We start from the raw sequence: 10,788 nt of genomic DNA, 5'->3' as shown, positions 1-10,788 counted from the left end.
CTGCTGCCACGCCGTTACGCTCCAGCATTTCTGCACTCCTCAACGTGATCATTTTGACTAGCTTTCAGTTGTTTACACCTCGACCTGACCAACCTTGTGGCAATAAAACCCCTCTTCGTTTTTGGTGTCTGTGTGTGGTTCTTGTATTGATCTCTCACGAAACCTAACACTTTAATTCACATTCGACCCAAACTCCTCGTTTGGAGCGTCCCTCGCGCCGAAACGGTGCAGCATCGGCGGTGCCGTGGGCATAAACAACTCGGTACGACATTTCGCGCGGGTGGGCGTGAGATGTTCCTCCGCTTCACTGGTAACCCTGGATACTCTCCGCCGTACGGGTGCCGTGCGCCCCGAACCCGAAGCAATGAGGGACATTTTAGGGCGGTCGGGTTCGGGTAGGGCTCGGGCTCGGGCTCGGGCCGCCCGATCTTACCTCTGCTCCGGCGGGGCCAAGCGGGTGGCATCCGTTCGGCCCCGGACCTTCGTGCTGTTTGATTACCAAGTTTTTCTTCCCTTTGATCGCACACCGCGGCCCCCTGGTCCTCAAAGCGATTTCCATCTCTGGCGGGGACGTCGGCACGGCGCAGCTCCGGTTCGAAACCAATTTTTTGGGGTGTGATTTTTGTACATCATATAGCCACTGACACCAATACACAACCAGTGGCCAAAAAAAACTTTACCAGTGTAGGCAACTTAATAATAATACATTTTATTGATAAGCGCCTTTCAAGACACCCAAGGACACTTTACAATAACAAAAAACACAAAACAATACGGGTTGAGCAGCTGTCATTTTTTTGTGAGAGTTAATTTTTTTCCAGAACAACACTCACAAAATTAGATATAGGTCTACATGACTTCCAACATTGTGATGTGCACTCACAGCAGCAATACCAGTTTTCGGCCTCTCAATTCATGCAAATTCTTCTCAAGACACTGCTCATGGTACCACCTTTCGCACTGGGTCTCGTCAAAAGGGGGCCGGGGGGAGAGAACCCTAACATCGCAAGATTATATGTTCGGAAATTTCAATCAGGAATACTCTAAGTTGCTTTTAAAATTCAATTTTCTTCTTTTACTTGAACCAACCCAATTTCAATGATGCATGCAAAGCATCATGAAGACAATGTCGATGCAAGATAAATTGTGTGTTCTTCCATTGTAAAAATCACTCGTTTTGTCAGAGGACCTTTTCGAGGTGGTTTTGCCATTTAGAGCATGCCACAGTGCATGGCGAGAACAAATACGACAACATGACGCAATATCAGTGAACATTAAACTTAAAATTCACAGTGTGTAAACATGGGATTGAAATTTTATCTTGACATTTTATTTTCATCAGAGCAGTGAATAACACGAGATTTTTCGTTGTGGTACAAGTCATAAAAAATGACTTTCTAAACGCTTTCAGAATTCATCCCTGGTATCAACACTTCCTTTTCATGAAGTAGTTTGAAACAAAATATATCTTTGGCATCATTTCTGGATGCCACAATTAAACATTTTTTACATGGGTGATCATCATCCAATAAACCTGCTGTGGTCAGTATTTCTGACTATTGTCTTGTTCTCTTATTTTCCATCGCCACATAATGTTCTAAAATTGATGCACGGAATGTCTGGGGAAGGCCTTCATCAGTTCCACTGCCATCTGAAAAAAATAGCTTGTTTGTCTTGTGGGAGTGACAAAACTGTTTCGGGCGAACAATTTGAAAACACAATTTGTACAAGGCTGCATAAAGCCGGACGATCGCTTGGTTGTGCGTTGAAGTTTTGGACCCTGTGTTGTCAACCCGCGCCACTTTCGGCCTGCCTGGCTTGGAGGAGCTCCGGCGGGGACAAACTGGCGGCATCGCTTCTATACCGGCCCGTCGCGGGCGTATTCGACGAGGTTTATTAGTCCGTTGCTTGACACCCGCGCCCCTCCCGGCTTCCCGCAAGATCCCCCTTGATCAGAGCTGCATTGCGATCCGCTCGGAGCAGCCGCGCCCGGGCCGTGTTTTGCAGCGGCATTGTACGACATTTGGCGAGGATGGGCGTGAGCTTTTCACCCACTTCGCTTGCAACCCGGGCCACGTTCGACCGACGGGCGCGGCGAAACTCCGGCGAGGTCAGGCGGGTGGCATATTTTCGTTCACAGAATGTCGCGCGGGTGTGCGTCGAAGTTTTCTGCCCTTTGTGTTAGGGTCCATTGTTTGTCCACAGTGTCGACCCTCCCTTTTGATTTTGCGCCCGGGACCTAACCGACGCTGTCGCTTGGCCCCGCCAGAGCTGCGCCGTGCCTGGCGGGCCGGCAAAGGCGAGTGTTGCAAGCGAAGAGGTGGAAGACCTCGCACACACCAACACGACCTGCCGGGACCAAAGCTGCTGCCCGCTCGGCTCCGCCAGAGATGCACCTCGCTTTGAGGGACAGGGGGCGCGGTGTGCAATCAAAGGGAAGAAAAACTTCGGAATCAAATCGCGCGAAGGTCCGGGACCGAACAGATGCCACCCGCTTGGCCCTGCCGGAGTTGCGCGGGGCAGGTAGGGCCGAGAGTGGTGTGTGTGACAAGCGAAGCGGAGGAACAGCTCACGCCCGCCCGTGAGAAATTTCGGACCGAGCCGTTTTTGCCCACGACGTTGCTCCGCTGCGGCGCTCAGGCTGTTCCGACGAGGATGTTGGGGCGGAGCGCTGGGAGAACCGCGGGTGTTAAGCAAAGTGTTCGGCTTCGTGAGAGATGAAGAGAGGAACCACGCGCAGACACAAAAAGCACAGAAGGGTTTTATTGCCAGTAAGCGAGACAGGCCGAGGTGGTCACAACTGAAAGGTAGTCAAAATGATCAATTCGAGGAGTGCAGGAATCCTGGAGCGGTACGGCGTCGTCGACACGGCAGGAAGGATCTCTGACGAAGTGACAATGGGTGGCTCTTCAGGCTGGCTTTTATGCTGCAAGTGGCAGATGAGATAACGACTCGCAGGTGTGTCGGGGAGGCAGGTGCACTGATTAGAGAAGCGCCCATCCCACACTGAAAAAGGTAACAATAACTTTTTGGGAGCGGCAAATTCCCCCACAGGAGAACAGAGAAATAGTGGTTTGATTTCATGGAGTTCGTGGCGCAATGCATGAGGCGTCTGACTACAAATCAGGTCATGCTCGGCCAAAGAGAGGGCGTCCACCAGGTTGAAAAAGAGATGAAGAGCAAACACTGTCAATACATAATAAAGTTTCTCTGTCCCAATATCCAAAAAAAAAGCCCAGTCCAAAGTAGCAAAATTAAGAAAATCTTTTAAAAAAACGCTCACATGAGGCGGATTTTGAGCCTTGACTATGCAGTGATATTAATAATAATTGTAATAATAATCATGAAAAAGTGTGATGGTGGCGTGGCATTCATTTATCTTTTGAATTGGTGCGTTTAGATTTTTGTTTTTTGCTTTTCCTTGTATTTGGGTGTAGGTTCAAGCACAGCTCATGTTCACACAACGCACATTTTATCTCATTATTTTTAGAGGGTCACATGAAATCATATGGAAGGCTGCAATGGCCAACTCTCACCAGCAGAGGCTATGGTAAAGTGCTGGCCGTGCATGGACAAATAGGGCTCTCGCATTTCAGAAAGCACAAGAGTGACACAACGTGGCATCAGCTCTGAGCAGCAAATATTGTCAATTCATTGTCAATTTTTTCCGTCCCAAGAACCCCCCAAAAAAGTCAAAAGAGCCAAGATTTTTTAAAAACGCTCACATCAGAAGGATTTTGAGGCGTGTCAATGCAAAAAAAAGAAAAAAGAAAAAAGACAATTAAAAGTGTGATGGGGACACGACGTTTTTTGAATTCTAAATTGATATGTTTCGATTTTTTTTTGCTTTCACATGTATTTGGTTTGAGATTCGATTGCAGCTCATGTTCACAGGGCGGACATTTTATGTTGTTGCTTATTTTTAGAGGGTCATAAAAAATCCCATACTTGACTTCTTCGTTTACAGTTGACCGAATAGGGATGATTGTTTTATTTGGGAGCAGAGAGATGTTGACTTAAATTCGCGGAGTTTATGATGCCACGGATAACGTGTCTCAATACGATTCAGTATTCGTTCGCGGAACGTCGCGCGGCTGGAAGTCGACGTTTTCTGCCCTTTGCGTTCGAAACCATTGTGTGTCCACGGTGCCGCCCCTCCCTTTTTTTCTGTCTTTTTCAGTGTGGGCTGGGCACCTCTCGAATCAGTGCACCTGCCTCCCCTACACACGTGCGAGTCTTCATCTCATCTGCCACTTGCACCATAAAAGTCAGCGTGAACAGCCACCCGTTGCCAGTTCGTCAGCGATCCTTCCTACCGAGCGAGCTGCTGCCACGCCGTTACGCTCCAGCATTTCTGCACTCCTCAACGTGATCATTTTGACTAGCTTTCAGTTGTTTACACCTCGACCTGACCAACCTTGTGGCAATAAAACCCCTCTTCGTTTTTGGTGTCTGTGTGTGGTTCTTGTATTGATCTCTCACGAAACCTAACACTTTAATTCACATTCGACCCAAACTCCTCGTTTGGAGCGTCCCTCGCGCCGAAACGGTGCAGCATCGTGGGCATAAACAACTCGGTACGACATTTCGTGCGGGTGGGCGTGAGATGTTCCTCCGCTTCACTGGTAACCCTGGATACTCTCCGCCGTACGGGTGCCGTGCGCCCCGAACCCGAAGCAATGAGGGACATTTTAGGGCGGTCGGGTTCGGGTAGGGCTCGGGCTCGGGCCGCCCGATCTTACCTCTGCTCCGGCGGGGCCAAGCGGGTGGCATCCGTTCGGCCCCGGACCTTCGTGCTGTTTGATTACCAAGTTTTTCTTCCCTTTGATCGCACACCGCGGCCCCCTGGTCCTCAAAGCGATTTCCATCTCTGGCGGGGACGTCGGCACGGCGCAGCTCCGGTTCGAAACCAATTTTTTGGGGTGTGATTTTTGTACATCATATAGCCACTGACACCAATACACAACCAGTGGCCAAAAAAAACTTTACCAGTGTAGGCAACTTAATAATAATAATACATTTTATTGATAAGCGCCTTTCAAGACACCCAAGGACACTTTACAATAACAAAAAACACAAAACAATACGGGTTGAGCAGCTGTCATTTTTTTGTGAGAGTTAATTTTTTTCCAGAACAACACTCACAAAATTAGATATAGGTCTACATGACTTCCAACATTGTGATGTGCACTCACAGCAGCAATACCAGTTTTCGGCCTCTCAATTCATGCAAATTCTTCTCAAGACACTGCTCATGGTACCACCTTTCGCACTGGGTCTCGTCAAAAGGGGGCCGGGGGGAGAGAACCCTAACATCGCAAGATTATATGTTCGGAAATTTCAATCAGGAATACTCTAAGTTGCTTTTAAAATTCAATTTTCTTCTTTTACTTGAACCAACCCAATTTCAATGATGCATGCAAAGCATCATGAAGACAATGTCGATGCAAGATAAATTGTGTGTTCTTCCATTGTAAAAATCACTCGTTTTGTCAGAGGACCTTTTCGAGGTGGTTTTGCCATTTAGAGCATGCCACAGTGCATGGCGAGAAAAAATACGACAACATGACGGAATATCAGGGAACATTAAACTTAAAATTCACAGTGTGTAAACATGGGATTGAAATTTTATCTTGACATTTTATTTTCATCAGAGCAGTGAATAACACGAGATTTTTCGTTGTGGTACAAGTCATAAAAAATGACTTTCTAAAAGCTTTCAGAATTCATCCCTGGTATCAACACTTCCTTTTCATGAAGTAGTTTGAAACAAAATATATCTTTGGCATCATTTCTGGATGCCACAATTAAACATTTTTTGCATGGGTGATCATCATCCAATAAACCTGCTGTGGTCAGTATTTCTGACGATTGTCTTGTTCTCTTATTTTCCATCGCCACATAATGTTCTAAAATTGATGCACGGAATGTCTGGGGAAGGCCTTCATCAGTTCCAATCTTAATTTGATCACACAACTCATTCCTATGAAGATATGTTTAAACTCAGAAAACGTGCTCAGCTCGGGCTGAAAATGCATTTAAAGCAATAAAAACTCAAATTCAGTGTCACGCCTAAACCAAAGGACTTATGCACACACTTCAACATGTATTTAGTTCAGGATGTCCTCCTGAAGCCTAAATGAGCATTAATTTGACGACACAACTCATTCCTATGAAGATACATTCAAACTCACAAAACGTGCTCAGCTCGGGCTGAAAATGCATTTAAAGCAATAAAAACTCAAATTGAGTGTCACGCCTAAACCAAAGGACATATGCACACACTTGAACATGTATTTAGTTCAGGAGGTCATCCTGAAGCCTAAATGAGCATTAATTTGACCACACAACTCATTCCTATGAAGATACATTCAAAGTCAAAAAAGCGCGCTCAAGCTCGGGCTGGAAATGCATTTAAAGCAATAAAAACTCAAATTGAGTGTCACGCCTAAACCAAAGGACTTATGCACACACTTCAACATGTATTTTGTTCAGATGACCACCTGAAGCCTAAATGAGCATTAATTTGACCACACAACTCATTCCTATGAAGATACATTCAAACTCACAAAACGTGCTCAGCTCGGGCTGAAAATGCATTTAAAGCAATAAAAACTCAAATTGAGTGTCACGCCTAAAACCAAAGGACTTATGCACACACTTCAACATGTATTTAGTTCAGGATGTCCTCCTGAAGCCTAAATGAGCAGTAATTTGACTACACAACTCATTCCTATGAAGATACATTCAAAGTCAGAAAGCGCGCTCAGCTCAGGCTGAAAATGCTTTGAAAGCAATAAAAACTCAAATTGAGTGTCACACCTAAACCAAAGGACTTATGCACACACTTCAACATGTATTTTGTTCAGGATGACCTCCTGAAGCCTATATGAGCATTAATTTGATCACACAACTCATTCCTATAGAGATACATTCAAACTCACAAAACGTGCTCAGCTCGGGCTGAAAATGCATTTAAAGCAATAAAAACTCAAACTGAGTGTCACGCCTAAACCAAAAGACGTATGCACACTCTTCAACATGTATTTTGTTCAGGATGACCACCTGAAGCCTAAATGAGCATTAATTTGACCACACAACACATTCCTATGAAGATACATTCAAACTCACAAAAGGTGCTCAGCTCGGGCTGAAAATGCATTTAGAGCAATAAAAACTCAAATTGAGTGTCACGCCTAAACCAAAGGACTTATGCACACACTTCAACATGTATTTTGTTCAGGATGGCCTCCTGAAGCCTAAATGAGCATTAATTTGACTACACAACTCATTCCTATGAAGATACATTCAAAGTCAGAAAGCGCGCTCAAGCTCGGGCTGGAAATGCATTTAAAGCAATAAAAACTCAAATTGAGTGTCACGCCAAAACCAAAGGACATATGCACACACTTCAACATGTATTTAGTTCAGGAGGTCATCCTGAAGCCTAAATGAGCATTAATTTGACCACACACCTCATTCCTATGAAGATACATTCAAACTCACAAAAAGTGCTCAGCTCGGGCTGAAAATGCATTTAAAGCAATAAAAACTCAAATTGAGTGTCACGCCTAAACCAAAGGACTTATGCACACACTTCAACATGTATTTTGTTCAGGATGGCCTCCTGAAGCCTAAATGAGCATTAATTTGACTACACAACTCATTCCTATGAAGATACATTCAAAGTCAGAAAGCGCGCTCAAGCTCGGGCTGAAAATGCATTTAAAGCAATAAAAACTCAAATTGAGTGTCACACCTAAACCAAAGGACTTATGCACACACTTCAACATGTATTTTGTTCAGGATGACCTCCTGAAGCCTATATGAGCATTAATTTGACCACACAACTCATTCCTATGAAGATACATTCAAAGTCAGAAAGCGCGCTCAAGCTCGGGCTGAAAATGCATTTAAAGCAATCAAACCTCAAATTGAGTGTCACACCTAAACCAAAGGACTTATGCACACACTTCAACATGTATTTTGTTCAGGATGACATCCTGAAGCCTAAATGAGCATTAATTTGACCACACAACTCATTCCTATGAAGATACATTCAAAGTCGCGCGCTCAAGCTCGGGCTGGAAATGCATTTAAAGGAATAAAAATTAAAATTGAGTGTCACGCCTAAACCAAAGGACCTATGTACACACTTCAACATGTATTTACTTCAGAATGTCCTCCTGAAGCCTAAATGAGCAGTAATTTGACTACACAACTCATTCCTATGAAGATACATTCAAACTCACAAAACGTGCTCAGCTCGGGCTGAAAATGCATTTAAAGCAATAAAAACTCAAATTGAGTGTCACACCCAAACCAAAGGACTTATGCACACACTTAAACATGTATTTTGTTCAGGATGACACCCTGAAGCCGAAAAGAGCATTAATTTGACCACACAACTCATTCCTATGAAGACACATTCAAACTCACAAAACGAGCTCAGCTCGGGCTGAAAATGCATTAAAGCAATAAAAACTCAAATTGAGTGTCACGCCTAAACCAAAGGACTTATGCACACACTTCATGTATTTAGTTCAGGATGCCCTCCGGAAGCCTAAATGAGCAGTAATTTGACTACACAACTCATTCCTATGAAGATACATTCAAAGTCAGAAAGCGAGCTCAAGCTCGGGCTGGAAATGCATTTAAAGCAATAAAAACTCAAATTGATTGTCACGCCTAAACCAAAGGACTTATGCACACACTTCAACATGTATTTAGTTCAGGATGTCCTCCGGAAGCCTAAATGAGCAGTAATTTGACTACACAACTCATTCCTATGAAGATACATTCAAACTCAAAAAACGTGCTCAGCTCGGCAGAAAATGCATTTAAAGCAATAAAAACTCAAATTGAGTGTCACGCCTAAAACAAAGGACTGATGCATACACTTCAACATGTATTTTGTTCAGGATGGCCTCCTGAAGCCTATATGAGCATTAATTTGACCACACAACTCATTCCTATGAAGATACATTCAAACTCACAAAAGGTGCTCAGCTCGGGCTGAAAATGCATTTAGAGCAATAAAAACTCAAATTGAGTGTCACGCCTAAACCAAAGGACTTATGCACACACTTCAACATGTATTTTGTTCAGGATGGCCTCCTGAAGCCTAAATGAGCATTAATTTGACTACACAACTCATTCCTATGAAGATACATTCAAAGTCAGAAAGCGTGCTCAGCTCGGGCTGAAAATGCATTTAAAGCAATAAAAACTCAAATTGAGTGTCACGCCTAAACCAAAGGACTTATGCACACACTTCAACATGTATTTTGTTCAGGATGACCTCCTGAAGCCTCTAGGAGCATTAATTTGACCACACAACTCATTCCTATGAAGATACATTCAAACTCACAAAACGAGCTCAGCTCGGGCTGGAAATGCATTTAAAGCAATAAAAACTCAAATTGAGTGTCCCTGGTATCAACACTTCCTTTTCATGAAGTAGTTTGAAACAAAATATATCTTTGGCATCATTTCTGGATGCCACAATTAAACATTTTTTGCATGGGTGATCATCATCCAATAAACCTGCTGTGGTCAGTATTTCTGACGATTGTCTTGTTCTCTTATTTTCCATCGCCACATAATGTTCTAAAATTGATGCACGGAATGTCTGGGGAAGGCCTTCATCAGTTCCACTGCCATCTGAAAAAAATAGCTTGTTTGTCTTGTGGGAGTGACAAAACTGTTTCGGGCGAACAATTTGAAAACACAATTTGTACAAGGCTGCATAAAGCCGGACGATCGCTTGGTTGTGCGTTGAAGTTTTGGACCCTGTGTTGTCAACCCGCGCCACTTTCGGCCTGCCTGGCTTGGAGGAGCTCCGGCGGGGACAAACTGGCGGCATCGCTTCTATACCGGCCCGTCGCGGGCGTATTCGACGAGGTTTATTAGTCCGTTGCTTGACACCCGCGCCCCTCCCGGCTTCCCGCAAGATCCCCCTTGATCAGAGCTGCATTGCGATCCGCTCGGAGCAGCCGCGCCCGGGCCGTGTTTTGCAGCGGCATTGTACGACATTTGGCGAGGATGGGCGTGAGCTTTTCACCCACTTCGCTTGCAACCCGGGCCACGTTCGACCGACGGGCGCGGCGAAACTCCGGCGAGGTCAGGCGGGTGGCATATTTTCGTTCACAGAATGTCGCGCGGGTGTGCGTCGAAGTTTTCTGCCCTTTGTGTTAGGGTCCATTGTTTGTCCACAGTGTCGACCCTCCCTTTTGATTTTGCGCCCGGGACCTAACCGACGCTGTCGCTTGGCCCCGCCAGAGCTGCGCCGTGCCTGGCGGGCCGGCAAAGGCGAGTGTTGCAAGCGAAGAGGTGGAAGACCTCGCGCACACCAACACGACCTGCCGGGACCAAAGCTGCTGCCCGCTCGGCTCCGCCAGAGATGCACCTCGCTTTGAGGGACAGGGGGCGCGGTGTGCAATCAAAGGGAAGAAAAACTTCGGAATCAAATCGCGCGAAGGTCCGGGACCGAACAGATGCCACCCGCTTGGCCCTGCCGGAGTTGCGCGGGGCAGGTAGGGCCGAGAGTGGTGTGTGTGACAAGCGAAGCGGAGGAACAGCTCACGCCCGCCCGTGAGAAATTTCGGACCGGGCCGTTTTTGCCCACGACGTTGCTCCGCTGCGGCGCTCAGGCTGTTCCGACGAGGATGTTGGGGCGGAGCGCTGGGAGAACCGCGGGTGTTAAGCAAAGTGTTCGGCTTCGTGAGAGATGAAGAGAGGAACCACGCGCAGACACAAAAAGCACAGAAGGGTTTTATTGCCAGTAAG

This window comes from Hippocampus guttulatus, chromosome 15 (genome assembly GCF_054856545.1).
Source record: "Hippocampus guttulatus isolate MCC_2025c chromosome 15, RoL_Hgut_1.0, whole genome shotgun sequence".
Lineage (NCBI taxonomy): Eukaryota > Metazoa > Chordata > Actinopteri > Syngnathiformes > Syngnathidae > Hippocampus > Hippocampus guttulatus.
This window is presented reverse-complemented; position numbering follows the sequence as displayed.